This window comes from Ceratotherium simum, chromosome Y, assembly GCF_057802395.1.
Source record: "Ceratotherium simum simum isolate JZ-2026a chromosome Y, ASM5780239v1, whole genome shotgun sequence".
Taxonomy (NCBI): domain Eukaryota; kingdom Metazoa; phylum Chordata; class Mammalia; order Perissodactyla; family Rhinocerotidae; genus Ceratotherium; species Ceratotherium simum.
Window position 1 is genome coordinate 2718454 of NC_141941.1, and position 27750 is coordinate 2746203.

Genomic DNA, 27750 nt, shown 5'->3' on the forward strand with positions numbered 1-27750 from the left:
TCCAGTGCACAGCCATATGTTCGCTTGCTTCAATGGCCATAATATTCCAAAAAAAAAGAAGTATTAGAAAGAGCAAAGACAGAGTGGGACCTCACTAGTGAGAAGACTGTGGGCCTCCGTTGGACCGAAGATGCATGCGTCGCGATGCGCCTGAGCGCCAGGTGAGGCACGTCTCCAGTCCCCAGCACGGCTGGACCACACGTCTGCGGAATGCTTCAATAGCCTGCATTCTACGTTTCTTTCTTGCCTTTATTCGAAATGACTGCTTTCTAGTGTTTAAAGCCTAAGTGTGACTCTCATAAGGACATAAAAGCTGGAAAGTATCCTCTTATTGAGTCCCTATTTCCAAACACCTCCCTTCAGAAGGGCACACATGTGCAGGCAGCCACCTCCCCATGGGAAAAGGGGTCTTGATTGCCCATCAAGGCTGAATGAGTGAAGAAAAAAAGGCATCTACGCATTGTGAGAGAGTTTCATTGCTGTGAATACATATGCTTAGAGGTGATACACCTTAAATATTTTAACATATGCATATAAATTTATGTCACTCCAATCTATATTAATTATATAGAAAATACAATTTATATATCCTATATTCATATTAATAAAACATATTTACTACTCATATGTTTGTATGTAATATAACTGTACTTCTATAATGCACAAATATTATTATACCTATAAAAATATAGATATTACATATAGATATCACATATATAATTATATATTACACATAATATATAATTAATACAATTTATTTAAATTATATTTGTATTTTTACTGTATATTTATATTAATAAAGCATATTTACTATTTGTATATTTATATATAATATAAGCATATTACTATAATGTACATATTTTATTATATGTATAAAAATATAGATACTGCATAGTACATATAGATATTATATATAATTATATATTTCATAAGATATATAATTAATACAATTTATTTATTTTTAAGATATATAATTAATACAATTTATTTATTTTTAAAGTTATTTTGTTGGTTTATAACATTGTAGTTTCAGATGTACATCATTATACATTAGTTTCTGTATAGACTGCATCGGGCTCACCACCAATAGTCTAGTTTTTGTCAGTCACCCTACATATGTGCCCCTTTACCCCTTTAGCCCTCCCCCAACCCCCTTCCCCTCTGGTAACCACTAATCTATTCTCTTTGTCCACGTATTTGTTTATCTTCCACGCACGAGCAAAATAATACGGTGTTTGTCTTTCTCTGTCTGGCTGATTTCACTTAACATTATACACTTAAGGTTCATCCATGTTGTTGCAAATGGGATAGTTTGGTCTTTTTAAATGGCTGAGTAGTATTCCATTATATATACATATATATATACCACGTCTTCTTTATCCATTCATGGGTTTATGGGCACTTGGGTTGCTTCAATGTCTTGGCTATTGTGAATGATGCTGCAATGAATATAGGAGTGCATAAATCTCTTTGTATTGTTGATTTCACGTTCTTTGGATAAATACCCTGTAGTGGGATAGCTGGATCATATGGTATTTCTATTTTTAATTTTTTGAGAAGTCTCCATGCTGTTTTCCATAGTGGCTGCACCAGTTTGCATTCCCACCAGCAGTGTATGAGCGTTCTCTTTTCTCCATGTCTTCTCCAACATTTGTTATTTTTTGTCTTGTTAATTATAGCCATTCTGACAGGTGTGAGGTGACATCTCATTGTAGTTTTGATTTGCATTTCCCTAATAATTAATGATGTTGAACATCTTGTCATATACCTCTTGGCCATCTGTATGTCTTTTTTGGAAAAATATCTGTCATATCCTCTGCACATTTTTTGATCAGGGTGTTCATTTTTTTGTTGTTGAGTTATATGAGTTTATATATTTTGGAAATTAAAACTCTTGTTGGATATATGATTTGCAACTATTTTCTCCCAGTTGGTGGGCTGTCTTTTCATTTTGTTGATGGTTTCCTTTGCCTTGCAGAAGCTTTTTAGTCTGATGTAGTCCCATTTGTTTATTTCAATTTATTTACATTTGTAATGCAATTCTATTTTTAATACAATTTATTTTGATATGTATTTTTATTATATGTTTATATGTTGTGTCCATATGTGTGTATAAACACATATATAAAATTCACAATGACAGGTCATCTTTTAGACCCTTTTGAATGGTGCATTTCCAGCATGATCTTTCAACACATTCTACTTTTTCTGATCCCAGTTGAGAACACAGTCCATGGCTCAAATTCAATGAATATCTGATTGACTCAAATGGCCTGCATAAAGCTTCCTATCTTTGTGTTAATTGTGAATCTCTCCTCTCTTATATAACATGAGCATTTCCCATTTTACACGAATTCTGTACACTGATGCCACCGGCAAGGTATTGAAACATTCAAATAATGGCAGAAGGCTTGGTTTACAGGTACAAAGGGCACCCATCTCAAAATAAACAGAGCTGACCTGCACCTTATGTTGCTATAACCGAGTGGTTTCCCCTTTACAGGTGTAGGCTGATTGTTTAGAGTTAGAATTCCATAGCAGCTGCACCATTTTGCACCCCACCAACAGAATCCTGGGGTTCCAACTGGTCCTTGGACTCTTATTGCCCCCTGGAAATGGAATTTCCACTTGTCTCAGAAAAATGCATATGAGTTATGCTTCTGCTTGTGACTTGGAGACTTCTATTTTAATAATGGATGATGAGCATGGTATGTGACAAGAGTAGGGTTCACATGTGATAACAGAAATGAGTGCAGGGAGATGGATGGCAGGGAGGAAATCCATCCTTATTAGCTGTGGACTTTTAATCTCTGCCTTGGATGGAGCTACTCTTATGGCAATACTCTTACAGGTGTGAGTGGTCTTGTAATCCACATATGATCTGTGCAAGGTCCTGCAGAGCAAACCTATTCTATTCCTCTGTGTTTCCAATTTGTAATAAAAATGCACTCTGTGATTTAAAATAACTAATTGCATTTACTCCGTTCCCCAAAGCTGAACGTAATTGGACCCATCTCAAAATAAACAGAGCTGACCTGCACCTTATGTTGCTATAACCGAGTGGTTTCCCCTTTACAGGTGTAGGCTGATTGTTTATTTTTCTGTCTCCAAATAGTTCACGATCTCTGTTATTTGTCAAAAGTATGAAAAAGATCGATGGAGAATTGAGCTTCAAAAGAACAACTGATGTAGATCTGAGTTCTTACTCTTGCATTGCAAAAGGTGCTGATACAGTATTTCTGTCACAAATTGTGTTAATTTGGGTCTCTCCAGGATTTTTTGCCATAGAGTGTTCAGCCACTATTTCTTCTTTAACGAACTTATCAAAATTATGTGCCCTTCTTTCTCCAATGCAGCAAAAAAGCCAGCTCTTTTTTTCTTTCAATTGCATCTATTCTGAATACTTTTCTGAATAAATAACTTGATGAAGAGAGTCATAGAAGGATGGTTATTTAGACATAGAACAGAGTGAGGCAGGTAATTGAAGATCAATTTATAGCAATAACAAAATTACTAGTAGTCTAGAATAGTTAATAAGTTTACATAATTTTTAATTTTTTTAAAAAGAATAGGTACATCTTTTGGGGTAAATTTTCAGCATTAAAATATATATCCAAATACACACAACTATTCTCTATATTAATGAAGGGTCATGTAACTGTAGATGCTACTGGAAGGTTAATTAAAAGTTATTTTAATTTTATCTTTATTCATATTTCAATTTATGATTTGTTCACCACGGAGTATGTCCCTTTTAATTTTACTTTATAATCAGTAATACTTTTTATCCCTGAGAAAACAGCTATTAGTGAAGAGAGGGGCATAGGTACATGGCAAAGGGGAAAAGGGGTGTGGGGAATTATTCGGGGATAAAAATTTGCTCTAAATAAATAGCAGGTGAATTAAAGTCTACTGGAAAAATGATATCACATGCAATTTCATGGAATAAAATATATTACAATTCAGAATCAGGTAGCCTGGGCTTGCCTCTCAGTTCATGTGATCATGAGGATGCTGACTTAAAAAATTTTGAGGCTTAATTACTTATTTTCAAAATAGAAACAATAAAGGAAAGCTCATGGGTTATTGTAAGGAGTGGGATATTTTATGTTAGCTGCCCTCCACATGGGTGATTGTAGAGTGCACGCACCCTGGGATGATGGAGGATATGGTCTTTGAAGGGAGCCAGCTCCTTCTGGGAGGTAGTTTCATGGCTGTCTACTAGCTCTCTAATCTTGAGGAATGCTCTTAGTATTTACTATTTTCAGTTTGCTTTAGAAAAGTGGGAATACATCAAGCCCTATATCAACCGGTAAGCTTTCAGGAGACCTTACCACAATTGTTCACTTTATAGGAGGTGGTACATGTTTGTTTAATAAATGGATGGGTGGGTGAATGAGTAAATGGATGGGTTGGTGAACAAGTAACCCAGGAGGAACCTACTCACTCATTTTTCTTTTCTCATCTCATCTCTAGGCCCGTGGTGAAGAGAACAAGTTCATTTCAAGCACTATGTGTCCTAGGCTCTGTAAGCACAATGGAAGAAATTGAAGACAATGCAAGATGATGAAGCCTACATAATATAACTCTGGAGCACACAGTCCCGATGTTCACATGTTTCAGAGATGGTTGACGGAAGCTCTACGTACTCAAGAATTTCTGCATCAAGGCACTTTCTGTTGACTTGCCATTTGCAAATTGTCTTGATGAGGCACTACCAAGGGTGAGTAGACGAAATGCGAACGATTCAATCAAGCAGCCAGCTGTTGGATGTTGGAGGGTGCCAAACAACCAATTTGGTTTCTTCTTATTGGCCTATTTATCTTCTTAGCATCATGTGGATAGAGGCATAGGGAATTTGCGGGACCTGCTTTCCACCAGCACTTGAGCGTGTGTTTCTCTGCTTCTCCCTCCATAGAAGACATCAGAGAGAGAGAACAAATGATCTAGTTGTGTCTTTCATGAACCACCACTGTGATAGTCTTCTCTTAATGAGGGAAGGTACAGATAGAGTCAGAACAAATATATTCTTGGAGGCAAAACATCCTCTATTCATTATTTTTGCAAGGACCACGACTTTGGGGAGAAGAATGAGAACATAGCAAGGGGAGGTGGAAATCCATCAAATTTACTATTTTATCTTCAGAAACCTAGAGGAAAAACTTCTCCACTAGAAGACAGACATGAGATCCTGGAGGACAATGTGTAATGATACAGTCTTGACAGAACAGACTGTCATGAGCCCAAGAGTGGCATTTTGAGCCGTGGCTTTCAAATGTTTTTGATGGTGACCCATCATAAGAAACATATTCCTCACTGTTTCTTGTGGGTGGAATGGTGTCCTTCAAAATTTGTGTCCACCCAGAACCTGAGAATGTGACCTTATTCAGAAAGAGGGTCTTTGCAAATGCAATTAGTTAAGATGAGGTCTTACTCTTTTAAGGTGGTTCAGGTCCAATGACAAGTGTCCTCATAAGAGACAGAAGAGGAGAGACACACTAACAGACCAGAAGCCACGTGAAGGTGAGGTAGAGATGGAAGGGAGGCAACCACAAACTAAGGGACTCCTGGAGCCCCCACAAGCTGAAAGAGGCAGGAAGGACCCTCCCCTAGAGCATCCAGTGGGAGCCTGGCCCTGCGCCACCTTGATCTCTGACTTCTGGTCTCCACAACAGTGAGAGCATAAATTCAAGTTGTTTCAAGCCACTAATTTTGTGGCCTCTTGTTACAACAACCCTAGAAAACTAATACACTAGTCTTCTGGTGTCTCCGGGGCTCCTGTCTCAAATAATGGTTTGTTCTAAGATCCTTGTCTCAGGGGGTGTTTCTTTGGGAACCCACACTACTGCACTAAAGATAGTATGTTCAGAATTTTATTTTTGGTATCTTCGCTATCAAGTTTCAGTATTTATTTTCCCTTCTTTCTTTCTATCTCAGAGCTTTCCCAGTGGTTGGCACATCCAGGAAGCAGGTGGCACCCTCTGGTTCTGAAGACCTCAAAATGTAAGCTCTCTGGGATATAAGGCTGAGAAATACTCTCAGATGATTTGGTGGAATTAACTCCTGAGCTATTATGTACCACAGGAGGAACATCTTTATTCTTTCTGCATCCTAATTTTCTTTATTGAGACATATATCTTTCAGTACCCTTTCAGTAATATTGTGGTACCTGGAAATGTAGGGTATCTATCTTTCTCATCAGCTCCCAAGTTACTATAGGCCACTGGAAAATTAGCCCTGGGATTTAGGATGGTAGAAAATGATGTGTGATCACTGTTTGAACATTCAGAATTTGTCTGCATTGGGTTGAGTGCGGAGGAGCCAATTCAATTTCCAGCAGCATTTAGATCTTTTAATTCCAAATGGCAAACAGGTAGGCTGGCAACTTAGAGAACAGAGCGTTGCCACGACATATGGCCCTGCTCTCTGTATATGATTAAAACAGAGAAATGCAGCAGAGCAGAGTTTGGCTACCTATGCTTCTGAAGTTGGAGTGTTTACACGTTCACATGGCAACATGGAATAACTGCTATCAACAGAGATTGCTTTATTCACACATTCTGCAGTGTATGAAGATATTTATCACAATTAGCCTGATTTCTGTGAAATTAGTGAAGAATCAAATGGGATACCGTGAAACCCACTTGCAGCCTGCCCCACATGGAAAGCAGCATTATCAAATTGCATATTCAGGGACCTTGTTCCACACATTTTGGGGTGTCTGGCACAATCCTATGAACATGATGTGTATCTGCCATAAAAGTCTGGATCCCACCTCCCTGCAAAGCAAAGGATTGACATTTGATAAGTGTGGTGGTTTCCTCTTGCTCCATATTCCCAGCTGAGGAAGGTCTTCTATTCTTCCTCACTTTCCTCCATTTCCAACCACTTCAATGAGCCCAGGCCAAGTGGGAACAATGAAAAAGTTAATGGATGAAGTAAAAGCAGGAGGCCTACCTGCCAGTGTGGGATTGATGGTTATCCTTCTAGCATGTTCTTTTTGTCTTCTAGCCCTTTGAAAAAAGGGTGCCCCTTATCACTTGCCAGTTGGCTAAGGATGGTTTTCTTGTTGTGGGTTCCCCTGAGCATACCATTGGTATTGAGAAAACCATCACAAAGGGAAAAATACTTCCTAAAGTAGATCCATGGAGTATATAGAGATGTTTATTCTAGCATATAGTTTGCCAAACATTAGTCCTTGGAAACCCACTCTTTTTGCCCTAGGCTAATGCCACCTCAACTGCTGCTTCTGATGAAAGAAAGTTCTAGGGCTAAAGCCCCATTCTCTCTTTGGGAGAGAGATGGAGGTGGTGACCCAGGACATTGCCCTTGATGCAACCTTTGGAAAGCAGATGTCTTTTTAAGTAAGTGATTTGATGATAGATAATGAGTTGCTGTGGTATCAACCAGAGATGTCTCATGGAGCTGTCCGTGGTACCCATTTCCACCATGAGAAACATCCCCCCTCCCCCCAAAAGGGCTCTAAAACATTCCTAGGATAAGAGATGTCTCATGAAGGATGTCGTCAGGGAGCCCATGGGTGGACTGGCATTTGAAAGATCCCACACACTACTTCTATCCCAAGATACTGAAATAGAATAAGGTAAGTGTGTCCTAAGAGTGTAACAGTATGATGAGGGTTCAATAGGAAAGAGTTTATGAATTAGACAAAGGTTGGATTGGATAGAGAAGTATGTTTAGGATTTTGACTGATATTTCTGGCAAAGTAGGAAATAACCCAAACTAAGTTGTGAATTAAAACATCTTCTAGAAAATGAATATTGCATGAATATTCATGGATGGCACAAATATATGATAGCATTAGCTGGACATTATCAGGCCCCAAACAATTTTTCTTTTCTTAAAAATAATACCAACAACATTTATTAGAGGAAGATCCCAGCATCTCTGAATACTTCTGGACTTAAGTGACTATATTCCGTCTTCCTCCTTTTTCTGCTTTTAATGATTAATTTCCACTACTGTCAGCCTCCTAGCCATAGCTCCTAATCTTTCTGATTTTATACAGAAAATGTCAGAAATGCCATGGATATTTCCAAAATGCATTGCTTCCTTCTCTGCACTTATTATTATTATTTTTGTCCATAGGTAATTTTTTTTTTTTTTTTGCTGAAGAAGATTTGCCCTGAGCTAACATCTGTGCCAATCTTCCTCTAGTGTGTATGTGGGTCACTGCCACAGCATGGCCACTGATGAGTGGTATATGTCCACGCCCAGGAACTGATCCTGGGCCACTGAAGCAGAGCACGCTGAACTTAACCACTAGGCCACAGGGTTGGCCCCAGTATTTGTGTACTTTTTATTGTCTTTTAACTTTTCCATTTTCAAATAATTTTTCACTTGTAAAAAATGACACAGAGAATTCTTGTATTCTTTTCATTCATCTGTCTTAACTGTGGGAAAATTATTGAAAGCAGGAAATGGGCATTGCTATGACACTGTGAACTAATCTACAGATGTTCACATTTCTCTGATTGCACCAGTGATGTTGTTGTTCTGTCTCAAAGTCCAATTTAGGATCCCACATTGTATTTACTTGTCCTGCCTTCTTAGTCTACTCTCATCTGTGATTTCTTTTTCTTTTATGACTTTGACATTTTTGAAGGGTACAGGCCATTTAATTTGTAGAATGCCCCTCGATTTGTGTTAATCTGACGTTTGCACATCATACTAGATTAAGGTTATGCATTTTTGGCCAGGATACTACAGAAGTGACCTTGGTTCCTTCTCAGAGTATCATATCCTCAATGATGTTGATATATCTCATTATTAATGATATTAACTTTGATCATTTGTTTAAGGTGGTTTTGCCTTTGTAATGTTACCATTTTCCCTCTATTCCACTAATAAGTATTTGTGGTTAGATACTTTGGAATTGTGCAAATATCCCATTTCTCATCATACCGTTGACCACTTATCTTAGCCTCTATTGATGACTCTCATCTGTGATAATTATTGTGATTTTCTTGTTCCAACATTCCTTCCACATTTATCAGTTGGATTTGTACTGTAAGGAAGAGCTATCCCTTCTCCCCCATTGATTTATTTATCTGGGTAATTATTTATATCAGTACAGGTTTGTGGATATTATATTTTTTATGAGTATAATCCACTACTATCATTATTTTTGTTGCTCCAAGTTTCCCAGATTTGGCCATTGGGAGCTCTTCAAGCCCTCAGTGTATCTTTCCTTCTCTGCAATCTTAAAAGCAATGGGGCAACATTGTTTAACCTGTTTCTACTCATGGGTGTTATTACGACATTAGAGGAATTGAAGTAGGTGCCTATGTAGTGACGTTCTTGGTGCCACCTGTGCTGGGGAGGGCTGTTCCAGCAACTTTGAATGCTTCCAAACCGTCTTGTTTTAATAATTCTTTGGGTGACTATGTTCTCTGTTCCTGCTTTTTCTGTTCTTAGCCATTAATTTGCGCTGCTGTCAGCCTCCTGGCCATAGCTTCTAATCTCTCTGACTTTACAGATAGTTGCCTGATAAAGGTATGAGGGTGATGGCCCGTTGTCTCCAAGGTAAAATTCACATGCTCCTGGCAGACTTTTTTCTTATTTTTTTGGCCCCGACTCCTTTTGCTGTCTTGTGCCTGCAGTTGGTTACGTGCATTACATGAAGGTCACTAGATAACTGGCTGAGGTATAATCCTTCTTGTCTAGGAGGCCTGCTTTCTCATTCCTGCTGTTTCGGTAATACAAGATATATAATACAAGATATGTACATAAACAACGTACTGCCGGGAATTGTACACCGGCGTTGCAAATGTGAAGAATTTACTCAGAACTAGAAAGAGAAGAAATAATAGAGATTATTTCACCAATATAAAACAAATTGAAAGTTCCTGCTAGATGAGAAATTGCAAAAGGTCTTAAGCATTTATTCCTGCAGTGACTTTCTGCAATCTTTGAAAAGATAAGCGTTCTTACTGAAAACTCATGTGAACAACACAGGGTTAAGTGGTATTTAGAAGCAGACTTTGGAATAAGATAAAAATGATCTCTTACCTGCCATAGGTGTGGATTGGAACATGTCAAATAGTAGTTTTAATCTGCCAGATCACATTTATGGGAAGTAGTAAGAAATGGTGTATTTTCCTACACGTGGAGTTTTTTTGGTTTTCTTCAATTTGCTACATATCCGTTAGCAATTCAGTGATTACGTATATCTGAACATATATGGCATTAGTCAGGGTTCTCCAGAGAAACAGAACCAATAGGAGATACACGTGATTATTGAGGCTGAGACATGATATGATCTGCCGTCTGCAAGCTGGAGACCTAGGAAAACCTGTGGTATAATTCAGTCCAAGTCCAAAGGCCTGAGGACCGGGGAGCTGATGGTATAAATCTCAGTCCAAAAGCAGGAGAAAATGAGATGAGATATCACAGCTTAAACAGTGAGGCAGAGATAAAAGGGGAAAATTCCTCATTCTTCTGACTTTTGTTCTATCCAGCCCCCCAACTGATTATATGAGGCTCACCCACATTGGGGAGCACAATCTGCTTTACTTGAGTACATCAGTTCAAATGCTAATCTCACCTGGAAACACCCTCACAGAGACACCCAGAAATAATGTTTAATCTGGGCACCCCATGGCCCAGTCAAGTTGACAATTAAGATTAACAATCACACACACACACACACATACACACACGCAGACATATAAAATCAGACAGCCTCAATTACACAGGACTACAGCTTGCTCTCCGGAAGGTACCAACGCAGTTTTCTGAGAGCAGGTTTTGTTGCCTACCATATGGGTTTCCCATTGACTACTCATTGTAAGGCTCCTGGTTATGGGTAGGCAAATTCAGAGGGGGTGGTTGAGAGCCATGAAATCACGACCTAAATCAAAACCAGGGGAACCCTTTAAGATTCAGTTCCAAAAAGGACTGTGAACTCTGTTTCCAGGGTCCTCACATTTTGATAGCCGCTAAAATTTACAAAGCACGTTCACACCCATTGGTTTGTTGAAGCCTCAGCAACTGGTGTGTTAGGCAGAGAAATATCTTTATTTTCAGAATCCTAGGGTTAAACTCAGAGTGTGTATTAATTATCAAAGATCACACCACTCTTAAGCTAAAAAAATTGGTTTCAGATCTTTTAGAGGACACACTAATGGCCTTTGTTTGAAGGAAAATAAATGTAAAATGAGTACAGATTTTGTTTGTATGATTCCATTAGTTGTTAGTTTGATTAATAAAGATTTCAGTAACGGATGTTCAAGCCATTGAAGTAACTAAATGAGCCACAAATGGTCAAGGATGTGTGACATCGAAAGGGACTAGCAATGTATGATGCTCTTTTTGTTTCAATGAGAGTGAAAATAAAAGCAAGGGTGAATCCTCAGGGGTGTGAATATTTGTTAAACAGACTGCCTTAACTACACACCGTTTTTTTTTTCTTTTACCGACAATTCTCTGAAGTAACTCTTCTACATACTTTTGTGGGTGAGTGTTTGCCCCATGCATGATATTTAATGAATCACAATGAGACTAGAGAGTGGAACAAATTGAACCCCAGGACAATACTCAAGTTAACTGCCTGTAAAATCTTACAGAAACAAAGGAAAACAATCACTAACCCAGTCCTATGATTCTGAAAATAACCCTCTTATATGATGTTTATAACTCTGTTTGCTTGTATGCTAACTCATTCATTTAGGAAATGCCCATGAACAGGGACTGGGTTGTATATTAATTTTCCAGATGAAAAATCCACAATGCCTCCTGCAATGGACCACCTAGACTCCTCCTCATGGAAGAACTTGCTGGCCAGGGTTGGCCTCAGTGGCAGAGAGTTACCTTTCCTGAAGTTCTGTCCTTCCTAGAGGCAGCCTATGTCCAGTGATGGAATCTGGGCTATAAAGGATTGGGCATTTTGACTTCTCAATGTTGGGCAACGCTCACTTCAGAGCTCAGCTCTATGTTGGGGAAAATCTGTTGGACTTGCTTCACAGTTCGACTTCTCTCTCTGCCCAGTCATGTTTCTTTTCACAAGTGTTGATCTCTTGTAAACATCTTGCACCCCAAAATCCATCTGTCAGTGCCCACTTCTGGAGAAGACCACCTATAAGAGTTGGTACCTGGAGAGGTCTGAGATACGGCGACAGGATCGCGTTTAGAATATGAATCACTCACCACCTGGCTGGGAAGGAGGACTCCATTGCTATGGCAGGTGGAACACAGGCAGTGCCTGGTGCAAAGAGATGGTCCAGGTGTGAAAACATTCGCTGGTGATGACTTCTGATGGTGTACCGTCGGAAGGATGTACTTACGTGGGAGTTTTAGAGGCATGGAGAAAATAGTAGCTATGGCAAGACGGCATTGTGGGGATATTGTGAAGTACCACTGATGTGTGACGGAAGAATAAGGAACAACTGAGGGGACTAACAGCCAATTAGAAGCCAAGTATGAAAGTCAGAGATGCCCTTAGGTGGCACACAAAGAAACTATCATCTCAACTAGAAGGCAGAGAAACCAGGACCCACTCTAGGACCCAAAAGTCCAACTGGCTGAACTTCATAGAAGGTTAAATTTCCAATTAAGTCTCATCTCTAAAGCCAAGGTCAGGCTCCTAGTTGTGAAAATCTGGGACTCTAACATATGAGATAGAGACATTTGGGTGAATGCTCCCATAGTTTTGAGTACTCAGACTCTCCTGAAATTCCTGAGCCTGTAGAAAGATCCCATTACCCTAGCAGAGCGAGAAGTCCCCTGTTTTAGAAGACCACATAGAGATCTATCCCCTGCAAGGCTGGATCTGCCCCCTCAGGCTGTGTCTCCATCTTTCCTTGTGACCTCCAGGCTGATAACTAGAGTAAGTCTCAGTGTATCCCAGCAGGGATGATATTAGGTCTGATAAGGGAGAGGTAGATCTACCCAGAAGAGGCTGTGCCACAGAGTCAATGTGAGCTGTCCAGCCAGGAGCGTACAAGTGAGAATGAATTCTTGGGGGCTTGACCCACAAAATGGAACATAATCCGGGACCAGAGTTTGTTGATTTCAGAGTGTTCTTCTGAGATCCTGGATTTAACACACTGGCCAGTAGCTGAGAAGATAGTGTGACTTCCTATCAGGATTTCCACTGGATTCATGGAAAGAACATTGGCGCAAGTTGAGCAAACTTGAAATGCCAGAATTGCTGTGGCAGATGGCAGCAGACGGGAGTAAAGGGTAAGAGAAGTGGACATGCTGGAATGGAAGACCTGTTTGATGCTTGCGTTCCACAGCAAGGAGAACAAGAAGCATCATTTACCAAGAATGTGGCAATGAGTTGGTGTGAGGGCCCCACCGTCACTCAACAGTCCAGTGGTGGTCTTCTGGGCTGAGGGTAGGAGAAATACTGACGGAAATTGGTGTCTTGATAGGACTTGAAGTAATATAGACACTGTGGACATTATCTGCCAGTAGCCGCGGGTCACACATATCAAAATGACCAGAAAGATCAGTCATATTGGATCAGGGATTCTGACTCACAGAAAGACATGGAGATGTCTGTGGAGCAAAACGCCTGGGCATCTAATGAAGGCAGTGCTCAGCCTGTACCAGCAGAATGAACCATGTTGGATAATGAGGAGGCTGGGAGCAGTTATTCCCTTCCCTGAGAGTCACGGGCCCTTCCCAGCTTCCAGACTTAGGCTTGTTTTTCTGATGTGGAAACTATTGATTGAAGAGCTTGTGGGGTCCCCAAGAGGGTTTTTCATGACCCTCTATCATGAAAAAGAAAAAAGAATCTGGACCATCTGTATTCATCAGGGTTCTCCAAAGAAGCAACACCAATAGGATATAAAAGGAGACTTATTATGAAGAATTGTTTCAGGCAATTACGGAGGCTGAGGAGTCCCACGATCTGCCATCTGCTAGTTGGAGACCCAGGGAAGCCAACGATGTAGTTGAGTTCGAGTTCAAAGGCCTGAGAACTAGTGGAGCTGATGGTGTAAATCCCAGTCCAAGGGCAGGAGAGGACGAGATGTTCCAGCTCAAGGAGTGAGGCAGAAAAAAAGGGCAAATTCCTTCTTCCTCTGCCTTTTGTTCTATTCAGGCCCTCAACAGATTGGATGATGCCCGCCCACATTGGGGAGGGAGATTTACTTTACTGAGTCCACTGATTCAAATGCTAATCTTATCCAGAAACATTCTCGTGGACACACCAGAAACCATGTTTAACCAGCTCTCTGAGCATCCCCCGATCCAGTCACGTAAAATTAACTACCACACCATCTGAACATCACGTTGAACCATTACATTGATGATAGTAGATTGATTAGTCTGGATGAGCCAGAGGTGGCCAGCATGCTGGGAACTTTGGTAAGATATGTGCTAGGGAGGGTGGGAGATAATCCTGCAAAGATTCAGACAGAGATCTGCTCTGTCTGAAACACTTTTAGAGGTCCAGTGGTCAGGTATATACCAAGAAGTCCGTCCAAGCCAGAAGACAAATTGTTGCATCTGCCCATGTCAGCATGTACAAGGTAGCACAATTCCTGGAAGGCCTCTTTGGATTCTAGAAGCAACACATTTCATGCCTTGGAATACTATGCTTGGCTCATGTGTCACCAGGAGACACATAAGATGGCCAATTTATGGCGTCCCAGAGCAGATGAGGCAATGATGCAAGCCATGGGTCCAGGCAGTGAAGCAAGCAATCTTGCCACTTGGAGCAAACAATCTGCAAATCTTATGCTGTTGGAGGAATCGATGAAGGGAAAAGATGCCATATTATGCCAAGCCCCAGTGGGAGAATTGCAGCACAGGGGTCTAGAGTTCTTGAGTAAGCCATCTGCAGGAGAGAGAGACACCATTGGAATTAGTCTGCTGGGGCTGCTGTAACAAAATACCACAGACTGGGTGCCTTAAACAAAAGAAGTTTATTTCTTACAGATGTAGAGGCTGGAATCTGAGATCCAGGCGTGGGCAGGGCTGGTTCCTCCTGAGGCCTCTCTCCTTGGCGTGTAGACGCCGTCTTCTCCCTGTGTCCACACATGGTCTTTCCTTTGTGTGTGTCTGTGTCCTCATCTCCTCTTCTTATATGGATACCACTCGGGTTGGATTAGGGCCCACTCTAATAACCTCTTTTTACCTTAATTATCTCTATAAGACACTATCTCCAAATATAGTCCCATTCTGAGGCACTGGGGGTTAGGACTTCAACATATTAATTTTGGGGCAGGGAGCACAATCCAGACCATTACACCATTAGAAAAAACATCTCTTATTGTTGTAGTGGGCCCCGGTAAAGACTAGGTACTTCACTATTAGGCATCAAATGAGTGCATGTCCAGACTCTTCATCAAAAGCTGGAGTCTAGCAGACTTATAGACTCACGGTGTCAGATGAACCCACAACGATCCAGTCTTAGATGGAATTGAGACTCTTGTGTTTGCATATGGACAGGACCAGATGGCACAAGTGAGCTGCATGAGGGAGTAGCTCAGACCCCCATGTCACACATCACTATTGCATAAATGCTTATCCCTCAGCTCACAGCACATGGTGGTTTGGGTAAAGGGTACTGTATAATCCACTGAGAAGAGAGGGAAAAGCTACAAGCTCATTTTCGGGACGGATCATCTTGGTGCAAGGCAAACATGAACATCAGCTGCACTAGGCTTTTACCCAAGAGTGGCCTTGGAGGACAGCAGAAAAGGAAAATTCTCCCAGCTGTTAGAGCTTTAAGGAAAAAAAGGGAGTGTCCTAAGTTTAGAATACATATGGTCTCATGAGAAGTTAAGAATAGATTGACTGACTCATCAAGGGATTGGAAGGAAAAAGATTGGACGAATGGACACTCAAATATCTTGTGATGGGTGCATGGGAATGGGAAAGTGTAAAGAGCTCTGTATCACATTTGGATGCCCACCAAAGAGTGTCCACCAGTGAAGAGGCAAGGGTGATTATTCCTGCATATGAGTAATGCTGGAGCCTTCTGAATTTAAAATTGTCAGATTTTATGACTCTGGGAGGCAAAAATTATCTGAGCAGGTTTGCAGAATTTGTTTGTGTGTATTTCTTTCTTCCATTGGTGGTATCTTCATCCCAGACATTCCTGTTTCCTTGCCCATCTTCCTGCCAACCACACACACAATGTCATATTGACATTGAATTAAATGCCTTAACTCTCTATGCCTCAGGAATTTTACTACGATATATTCTCTAACATTTTGTTCCATTGCAGCATGTCTCTGAGAGACAATGATTATGGAGAATCTTGACTGGCCATGATCGAGGTGGCAAGGGGCAGCTACAGCTGCAGAGCTGGGATGGAAAGAGGGCAGTGGCAAGACCCAAAGCAGTCCATGGCATTTAGCAAGCAATGCTGGCATCCAGAGTACTGTCCTAAACAGAGGGTTCTAGTGCTAATTTTGGCTCTGGCTCAGCTACATACATCTCTTTATTGCTCTCCATTTTTATGGCAATGCTTTGAGTCACTCTATATCAGCAGTTCTCATCTGGGGGTGATTTTCCTCTCAGGGGACATTTGGCAATATCTGGAGACATTTTTGATGATCGTAACTCGGGGCAGGGGGATACTACTGGTATCTAGTAGGTAGAGGTTGGGGATGATGCTCAATGTCCCACAATGCACAGGACAGCCCCTCATAATAAAGAAGTACCTAGCCCAAATGTCAATAGGGCTGAGATTAAGAAACCCTGCTCTACATTATTTTCATTCATTCCTTTCCAGCTTCTATTAGCAAGAGTTGGTTTCTGTTGGTTTCTACAATGAACATGACTGATGCAGGTTATTGTAGGGTAATTTACACTTAAGGGTGTTATTTAACCCTGCACGTAGAAGAATGTCCCTCCCAAGAATCCTCCCAAGTTTGAGAAAGGACTGCTAATTATGACTTGCTTCTCCTGTTGTCCAAGATAACACATGATCTGAGAAAGATTTTTCTCCTCACTTCTTCTCTTCCAATTTCTTCACCTACTTTTCTTCTTTCTGTACCTGTTACAGCTTGTAGGATGCACTTGGAGTTTCAATTCTCTGTAAAAAGTTGCAGAGCCCTAGTGCATGGAATGAGAGAAAGTTCATGTAGACCAGATTCTCATACATAACATCAATGTTAGTTCACTGAGTGTCTGTAACCAACAGGGAGCTTGCAAACAGAGCAGCAAATAATTCGACCAGTCCCCTGACGAAATAATATGGTGAATTACATGTACGTGCTGAAATGCGTTGCAATTGTTTTTGCCTCACTCCTCTTGCCCCCGTTCCAGTCCAGGGGTTTATATCCCCTTATAAAGTATCTGCTTGTACCCACCCTCTACTGGAGAGTCTGATGTTTAGAGGAATAACAGATGTTTCTTTCTCTACTCCCTGTCTGGATGAACTCAGTGAATGTCCACTCTTCCCCACAATCCAGAAGCAGAACCATTCTTGAGATTTCTCTTTCTCTCTCACCTCTCAAAACATTTGAGTTAGCCTCTGATTTCTGTTGGCTCTGTCTGAATCTCTCTTGATTTCATTCCATCCTTTCTAATCCCACAACCATTGCCTTGGTATCAATGCAAACATTTTAGTGACTCAATTGCTGAAGTTGAATCCTCATGGCCATCCTGGGTGACAAGACCCCAATTTATTGTCTAGGCTGCTTTTAGAAAACATTTCTGAGATGGAGAGATGCCATCCTCTCATAGCTAGGGTGACCAACCTTCCTGGTTTGCCCAGGACTGAGGTGTTCTGGGGACATGGGATGCTCAATGCTAAGTTGAGAGTCCTGGGAAAACTGAGATGAGCTGGTCACTCTTTCTGCCTGAAAGCTTGCGATGGCTCTCAAGAATGTGAGGGGGAAGGTCAAACTCCTTGGTCATGTCCACATGGACATTCAGTTCACTTTCTGGCTTTGCTTATGGACACTATTCATGTATTCATTTGCTTCAAGGATTAAAATTATTATGCTTCCTCAAACTGATTGCACTTAAGTGTCTGGGTGTTTTCCCTACTTCAAATCCCATCCTCCAAGAATTCATCAATAAAGCGGCTTCCTTTTCTTCCTAGAAATCTCTTGAGCTGATGAAGAATTCCTGTGGCTTCCATCACACATATAGCTTATCATTTACCACTTTTAGACTAACCTTTGACCAAGCTGTCAACTTTCCCTATTAGACTATGAGTTTATCGAGAAGAGGGACTTAGCTCATCCTACTTCACATATTTCATGTTATTACGGCATTGTCTATTGTAAGATACCGTATTGCATATAGTATATGATGTTATGGTTTGTTTATATTGTGTCTTCCATACTGGAATGCAAATAACTTATCTGTGTAGAGTTCCTGGTGCATCAAAGTCCCTCAATAAGGATTTATCATTAGATAAAATGATGCCGCCAGGCCTCAGCCTGGGGTTCAGCCATTTATAGGCATTCTCTGAAGAAGAAACCCATGAACAAATGAAGAAATGAAAGAAAGATAGTGTCTTCCCTTCACAAATTGTTACTTCAAGCTGACTAATGTGTTCCAAGAGATCAAAATTTGCATCTAATTCACACACACAAAAAGAGCGATGTGGCTGTCCCCAATAATCCAGACTCTATTTTACTCTCTTCCTGGTAAGTCCACCATAACTTGGGTAGGTTCTGGGAAATTTGAGACCTGTCTTCCAATTGTGCAGATTGTTTCACTTATATTGGGATTCATTTTCTCAAAGCTGTGTGAGGATTTGGTGCCTGAACTACATTTTGCAATACGGATCTGCTGACAATTTATTACCTGAGAACTGTCATAGGATGGCTTAAATTTATGCTTTTAAGAAATAATTGCAGAAAAGATAGCTCTATATTGACACACATCTCCATCCAGAGATGTTATAACTATACTAAACGATCATTTAGTCACGTAAATGCACATCCTCCAAGCAATTTACAGTTTATTACGTATCACACTGATGTAAATTGAGGACCATGGATCATGGAACTCATGATCTGATTTGTGGGTTATTCCAAAAAATGTTGATCCTGCCCAGTGATCCAACATGGGCTCCTGTTTGGCAACACAGTGACGTATATGCTCTGCTGCCTCTTATATCTCTTCATCGTGTCTTGTAGGAGAGCAAACTTTTCATGCCTTCTTCTGGGAGCCTGTGAAACCCATGAAGATGGTAGGTGGGCACATATTTCTCAGATCCCAGGAAAAAGATTCAGACAAAATCTATGGCAATAGCACCTATTTCTCACAAAACCGATCCACCTTTTGCTCCACGTGGCATAAGCGGCAGGAAGGAGGAAAAAAAGAGATTTGTTCATTCGGTAGGACTTTTGTCACTTCATTAATTATATGTGTTATGTAGATATAAGACTCCATTTTTTTTTCAACAGAGCAATGGGGAGACACATTTACTCCATTGATCACTCTTTCTATTCTGCATTCTGTCCTTCTTCTAGGGAAGAATTTGTCTTAAACTTTTATTCCCCATTATCCCTACTATTCACTCTTTTATTGGTGGCCATTGAGACCATTAGGCACAAATGGCATCTAGCAAGGGCTGTCATATACATTTGGCTGTTTTTCTGCCTCGCTTATTCTTTAAGGCACTTCTCAGTAGATTAATGGATCCAAACCTTCATTTCAATTATTTTTATTATGCCTGGTTACTGCTTGCTCCCATTAAAAATGAGAGTGTACAGTTCATTTAAGGATTCAATATTCCTGTTAAGCAGTAATTCAGTCAACTTCTCCATTACCACACCACCAACTCATGGGATTGGTTTGATTTATAGAAGTAGTTGCTGTTGGAACTTTGCCTCTGTCCACTGAACACTGTTTGTATCATGGGAACTTTGCTTCGAAATGCTTAATAATTACTAATGAAGTTCTCTCCAGTTCGTTCAGCTACATCCACTCTGATTATCAGAGTGAGCTCAAGGCAAAACTATAAATGTTCATGCATTTCTAGAAGAAGAGGTAATTTTTTGCTTACACTGGTACCAAGAGGAGCAAATCTGTGTTTGCAAATAATTGAAAACCTGTACAATCAGCAGTCAATCACTGACATTGGTTGCATGAATTTGGACCGTCAATTGAGATCTAGTTTCCTGGTAATTTGGTGATACTTGTGCTCATGTTACCTAACTGGAAATTTCTGAACAACGTAGCATCCTTCCCAAAGTATTAGTTGAATGATGTACGTGATAGTCATATCAGGCGTGTGCTGCGTAACAAATTGCCACAAACTTAGCAACTTAAAACAACATCCATTTATTAGCTCACAGTTTTGTAGGTCAGAAGTCCAGGATGGCATGGTTGGGTCCTTTGCTCATGTTTTCACAAGGCTAAAGTCAAGGCATTGGCTAGCCTGAGTTCTCACCCAGAGGCTCTGGGGAAATACATCTGCATCCAAGCTTATTCTTGCTGTTGGCAGAATTCAGTTCCTTGTAGTTGGAGGACTGAGGTCCCTGATTTTTCACTGTCTGGCTATCAGCTGGAGACCTCTCTCAGCTCCTAAAGGAAACCCACGTTCCTTCTCACGTGATCTCCTCCATCTTTAAGCCAGCAACAACATATCAAATGCTGGTCATCCTTCAACTCTCTGGCTTTCTCTTCTGCCACCAGCCAGAGAATACTCTGCTTTTAAAGGTTCATGTGATCAGGTTGTGTGCATCTGCATAATCTCCCTATCTTAATGTCAATGGATTTGGGATCCTAATCACAACTGCAAAATCCCTTCACAGCAATTAATGTTTGATTGAGTATCTTGGAGAAGTTGTGGTACACAAGGGGGCGGGGATCGTGGAGGATCATCTTAGAATTTTTCTTATCTGGTATTACTTTCTTGGGTCTCCCCAACTGGAGTTATCCAAGGACCTAAGAGCTCATCTAGTCCCAAGATTTAATTGTGTGGTTTCCAAGCATCTCATGAAAGCAGAACTGGAGAGTCTGCTGTTCATTTCTGCTGGTGCTTTTGTTCAAGAAAAAGTAGCAGGTGAACTGAGCATAGGACAAACCATTAATATAGACCTGCAGAGATGACCCTGTGTAAGCAGAGAGCCACTGGAGAGCCTAATCTCCTGGGATGCACGTGCAAGGGTTTATATACAAGGTACATAAAACAACATTGGATTTATAGTCTATATAAGTCCAAAGCTTAGGACAGCCTCCTTGGGAGATATGCTGTGTGGTCATACTCTCATTGGCCAGTTATTGGGACCATATCTGGAGGATGCAGCTGACATTCAGATCAGTGTGTACCCACACATTTCATTTTCAGCACTCGGGGGTCCTTTTCAAGGACTTAACTGATTTAAGATTAGGTGATGGAAGACTGTGTGCTTCACTGACCAAATGCATCCTTGCTACCATAGCATGTGGTTGTGGAAAATTGATTCAGCTCAGTCCACAGGAGGACTCCTGGTCTTTTATTCACACAGCGAAGGGGAGACAAATAAGTTTAAATAAGAAAAATATATCCCAGAGTGATTCCTGTCTGTGCATCTCCACATCAAAGAAGTTGGCTTAATTTTATAAAATAACCCTTGGGCCACAATGAATTGTGACCTAGGCAACACAGGCATTTTATTTGTTAATAAACATTTAAAAAATATATTTCATTATTTTTAATTAATATATTTTAATAGTGTTATTTATTTTTATTTTATTAATAATAATTTTGTTGATAAATAACATTAGTCTTCTTTTTTTTTTTTTTTTAAAGATTTTATTTATTTTATTTTTTCCCCCCAAAGCCCCAGTAGATAGTTGTATGTCATAGCTGCACATCCTTCTAGTTGCTGTATGTGGGACTCGGCCTCAGGATGGACGGAGAAGTGGTGCCTCGATGCGCACCCGGGATCCGAACCCGGGCCACCAGCATTGCAGCGCGCGCACTTAACCACCAAGCCACAGGGCCGGCCCCAACATTAGTCTTCTAAATTAATTCATTGTTAACTACCGTTTTCTTTGTTTTTGCATCCATTCAAAGATAGAGCAATTTTGTAGTGGCATCAACCTGAGTGATCTCATTTGAAACTCACCATGTACTTAAAGAGTCTTATTTTCACGCTATGAGATTTGGATGTACGAAAGTGCTCCATGGTAAATTACTATGATCTGTTACATAGGTACCCTTTTAAGCACACAAACTATACGTCAGGAACTTACCTCACCCCCATGCCTATTATCATGGGTTATTACTTCAATTCCGTTCTTTAACAGAAGTAAAGAAATCATTCCCATCTTACAAAAGAAGAAATCAGTCTCCAGAGAGAGGCAAGTTCATCTAGCTTCATCATTCTAAATCCTGTCCCTGATAAGAAAACCTTGACGACAATAAAGATATACTAGAATATAGTGTAGAAAAAGAAGAATTACCCCTCTCCAATGGGAATGCCAATTCTATATCAGAGTTTCTCAACCTTGGCACTATTGATATTTTGGGCCAGATCAATCTTTGTTGTGCGGGGCTGTGCAGCGCATTGTAGGATGTTTAGCAGCATCCTTGGCCTCTTTCTTTAGATGCCAGCACCAACTCATCCATTTTTTTTTTTTTTTTGATGAAAACATTTTGTTTTTATTTTAATTTACATTTAATCCAACCACCAATTGTGGCAACCTAGAGCATCTCCTGTTATTGCCAAATGTCCCCTGGGGAGTAAAATCACCCCTGTTGAGAACCACTGCTCTGTATCATAAATCCAAACCTTGGAATTCATTGAAAAGATGCCCTCTGTGATACCTACATACCTCACTCCAAGATCAAGTGCTCTTAAAACACCAGATCAACATGGCGCCCAAGCCAAGGAACATGTCATCAAAAAGAATCTCAGAAAGATTAGGATCCAGGCAAATCTATTCTGATGACACCCACGGACCTCCTTAGAGATCAGAAAAATGTCTAATTTGGTAACGGCCTCCAGCACTGACACAGCTCAGCCCTCTGAAGGAAAGCATCTCTATTTCACACAGGTGCTGTTTCCTGGCTTCTCAATTTCTCCAAGAAAATGATCTCACTATTGGAAATCTTTGAAATCCCCCCACATTATGTGGAAGCCCTCCTATTCAAATTCCACAAATGACACATTTCCTCTCATTAAAAGGCTCCAGGAAATATACGATGTTCAGTAGTCACTTCAGTTCTTGAAAATTGATGCTGGAAGATATTATCCTCCCCCCCCCCCGGATAAAAAAGATGCTTAGATTAAATATTATAAAAAATATCAAACACTTGGTAACTAGATCTTTCAAACCATCTATTTGCCAGTGAGGTAGGGTCCTTAATTCTACTGGGGGTTTTAAGCTTCATGTTGTCATTCATTGCTTCCAACACTCAACTGGATGGTGAGGTTGTGGAGGGCAAAGAAATGGTAACAATGCCTCTTTCCTATGCCCGAACTGTTTCGAGTGCTTTTGTATCTCTTAGGGATATATTTAATTCCGTCTTCTCTGAGCCCACGTTTATCCTTATTCCTTATCCATGTATTAAACCATTGGAGACCAGAAAAGTTCTCTTTCTTGTCAAATATGACCACACCATTAACATTCTGCAGGCTTTTTACAAACAAGCCATTTACAATGAAAATATTTCCATGATCAATTAATATGCAGAGGACATTGTGATTAATAATCCACTACAGTGCAACTGTTTGACACAGCTGGAGGTCTGAAGAGGGACCAGAGAAGCTAATTATTTTGATTTTAATATTTTGACGGCATCTCCCTGTTTCTTTGAAAATTACACTCCAAACAGGATGGAAAAATATTCTGCTGCTGATGAAGTACTTTGGAAAACATAAATTTCCAGGAGGTTTTGTTAATCTTGTTTTTGCTTCTTGAAATATTATTTGCCGGGTTGAATGATGGAGGGTATCATATTTCACCACTGTGTTCCACTAGATTTAGGCTTTTGGCGAGCCATAAAAATGGAGGAAATTATTATGATATCATGCAGATAGTACCTCTAATTCATTCAAGCATCTACCAATAAAATGTTCTTGAGTTGCAGTGGTAAATTTTATCACTATCGGTGACAGAATTAAAGAGAAGTCTATGAAAAATTGGCTAATAATCGCAGACAACAGATAAGATCGCTTTCTTCAATTACACATTCTTTCCCTCTCTCCCTCTCTCCCTCCTTCCTTCCCTCCCTTCCTTCTTCCTTCCTTCCTTCCTTCCTCCCTTCCTTCCCTCCCTCCCTTCTTCCTTCCTTCCTTCCCTCCTCACTTCCTTCCTTCCCTTCTCACTTCCTCTCTCCCTCCCTCCCTTCCTTCATTCCTTCCAGTTTTTCATCATAAACTTTTCCATCAGGAGGAAAACTATAAAATAGAAGAAATATAAAGGAATATATTTTATTTACTCCCCCCAAATATTTTGGGTTTTAAATGTTGAATTTATGATTTTATATAATTTTACACCAACTCTGAAAGAGTCCTTTCTATATTAGTTTAGTGAGCCACTAGAAAAACATCAATAACATCTTAGGGCTTTGTCAAATTGTATGGGAAATACTGTATTTTTGTGAATACTTAATTTCACTGTGTAGGTGGAATAAAGTGGCAAAGGTCATCTTTGCTGGGACTTTCTGGATAAGAAATCATTTGATTCAGTACGCTTTCCCTGCAGTCTTCTATATTTACATCGCTATTTCTCTGCACCAATAAGACAGAAACTCATGGGGTGTGGTTAAAGTGGTCCTCAGCCTCTTGCACTCTATGTTCATCTTGAAAATTCAACCAAGAGTCAACGTCAAAAGATGACCTTGCTGGCCTCCAGTGGGTGCCACGTATGGGGAGCTCCTAAGCGTCTGTGCAGTGGTTAGGTTGAAGTTGAGAGTGGGCTGATGTTCCATGAGAGGAGCTTCATGGAGGTTTTCAGAACAACACAAGAGCCAGGAGATGGGATAGGGGTAAGTTCTATATCTACATAGCCACCGAGGGTTCTAGAGTCACTGGGGCGGCCTCCCCATAGATCGAGATTTCTTCCTTGTAGAACGTAAGAATGTAGAATGTAGAATGACCAAGGGGCCGCCTAATCTGCATAATGATGCAATAAAGAATGTTGAGGCACTTGGGGAAAAAAAAAAAGTTATACATCTAAATTTCCCACTGCCTATTGAACAGGACGCTTTCCCACCTGAATCACTATTCATGTCTCTGCTGTAATATTCTATATGATTCTTGTTCTGTTTACCCATTTGTTTCACTCTTTTAATTGCTATAGCTTTAAAATTAGCAATGATGCCTTGTAATGTATCTTAATCCTTAAAACTCCTCTATCCACACCTGGATCTTGCTATGCCCATGCCTCTGTCTATTTGCTTTCTTGAGTTTTTTCTTTGCTGAAAAGACCTATTGTCTGCAAATAAATATATTTTGCTTTCTTTTAAAAATCTGTTGTCAAGGTACATTATACTGTCAGATTTTCAGATATTGAACCATCTGTTTGCATTTCTGGGGTTAAAATTTTAATTACTATTTAAATGTCTTTATTTGATATTTGGTGAAGGTTTCATTTCACATTTTTTTTTGTGTGTGTGTGTGAGGAATATTAGCCCTGAGCTAACATCTGTTGCCAATCCTCCTCTTTTTTGCTGAGGAAGATTGGCCCTGGGCTAAGATCTGTGCCCATCTTCCTCTACTTTATATGTGGGATGCCGCCACAGCATGGCTTGATAAGTGGTGCATAGTTCCCTGCCCAAGATCTGAACCTATTTTTGTTGATAAAATGAATTTATTTTATTTCATATGTTTCTGAAAAGGGGGATGTCTGGTTCAATTAATATTTGGGTTTACAGTATGTGCACAGAGGAATGAGAGATGCCAGGGAGTTGAGATTGCAAGCAACAAATTGATTGAATGGTACACCATGGAAACTGAGGTGTGAAAGAATGGAAGTAGAGATAGGAGTGTGGGTAATAGGGAAGAGGTTAGTTTAGGAGAATAAAAGTTTGAGTCTGTTGGGGGTTGAATTATGTCCTGAAAAATATACTTCTAGGTCCTAACAGCTGGAACCTGTCAATGCGACCTTAATTGGAAACAGGGTCTTTGCAGATGTTATTAGTTACAGATCTCAAGACGAGATCATCCTGGATGAAGGTGGCTCTAACTCCAGTGACAGGTCTCCTTATAAGAGAGAGAAGAAGAGAGACACAGACACAGAGGAGAAGCCACGTGGAGACGGAGGCAGAGATGGAGGGAGGCGGCCACCAGCCCAGGGACGCCTGGAGCCCCAGAAGCTGGAAGAGGCAGGAAGGACCCTCCCCTGGAGCCTCTGGAGGGAGCGCGGCCCTGCGACACCTTCCTCGCAGACTTCTGATCTGCAGAACTGTGAGAAACTCATTTTCTGTTGTTTTGAGCTGCCCAATCTGTGGTTCGTTATGGCAGCCCCAGGACACTAACAGAGCTGTAATCCTGGACAACCTTTGTTTTCTCATGTATATGACAGGGATCCTCTTATGTATTTGGTACAAAACCCACCAGAAGGATTTGGTTACTGAATGCATACCTGCCTTATGCTCCTGGCAGTTGTTGTGAGGCCCAAAGAAGAGTTTGGAAAAGAGTTTTGCAAACTGTAAAGTATTACACACATGTGAATGTCACTGTTTCCTCCCGCAAGTGAATGGAAGGTTGCTAACTTTTGGGTAACGTATACAGGCAATCAATAGAAGTCATAAATCAGGATCAACACTAATTTTCTTTAAAATCTCAGACAAAGACAAATTTGTATATATATACTTATATATATTCATTCTTTTCTTTTTTGCCAAAATATGCAAATGTGCCTACCACCCTGACTACACTCATGATGGTCCTCTTTTAGGCGGTGGTCCAAAAAGTGGGGTGAGCACCCATAAGGGCATAGACTGTCTATTGAAGGACAAGGAGCAATTATTAAAACTTCTATTTATATGCATCTTTATATCTAAATTGAGAAACAAATTATGATTATTAACACAACACATAGATTGAAACTGGTGCACTAAGTCCAGTGTAGCATGATTCAACTCAATGAGCAATTTTTAAATATTGTTCATTTCCTCATAGAAACAGAGAGTAGAAAGGTGGCAGCCAGGAGCTGGGGGTAGGGATAGGGAAAATGGGGAGATGTTGGTCAAAGGACACAAACTTCCAGTTATAAGATGAATCAGTTCTGGGATCTAATGTACAGAATGGCCACTTCGTTAACAACTCTGTGCTGTATACTTGAAAGTTTCTGTGAGAGTAGATCTTAAATGTTCTCACCATAAAATAGAAGGTAATTATGTGAGGTGATAGAGGTGTTAACTCTTATTGTGATAATCATTTTCAATAATACGTGTATTAAATCACATTGTACATCTTAAACTTACACAATGTTGTAAGTCACATATCTCAATAAAGCTGGAAAAATTATTGTTCATTTCATTAACCCTTGATTCTTTTGAACACTCTGGTTTGGGGGTGCATTTTTTGGTGAGCATAATCTGTTTGAACAGAAGCCCCTGTATCATTCTATAAGTGAAATAATATTCAAATATTGGGGCGCATGCTCCAATTTTTATAGAGTTTGTAATCAAAAGGTTTAAAGACCAGGGGTCTAGATTAATGGGGCATAGACGGGTAAATTCCCTCTGACCATCCTTTCTCTTCTCCAGGGATCTGACCATCCTTTCTCTTCTCCAGGGAGTGTCAGTTCCTTCCTTCTCTGAATAAACAGCAGAGTTTAAATAAATACGGTCACAAGGCGACCCCTGCAATATTTTTATATTTATGCCATTCGCTACCCAGATATTTTAACGACTTCCTGAAA

General features: G+C 40.3%; 1 long non-coding RNA gene across 1 annotated transcript; it reads left to right on the plus strand.

Annotated features, from left to right (window-relative positions):
- The first annotated feature begins 4482 nt into the window (after positions 1-4482).
- On the plus strand, positions 4483-27340 carry LOC147911614 (uncharacterized). Its single transcript, XR_015550804.1, has 3 exons — positions 4483-4723; positions 5938-6003; positions 25957-27340. It is a non-coding gene; the product is annotated as an uncharacterized LOC147911614 (long non-coding RNA).
- The last annotated feature ends 410 nt before the right edge of the window (positions 27341-27750 follow it).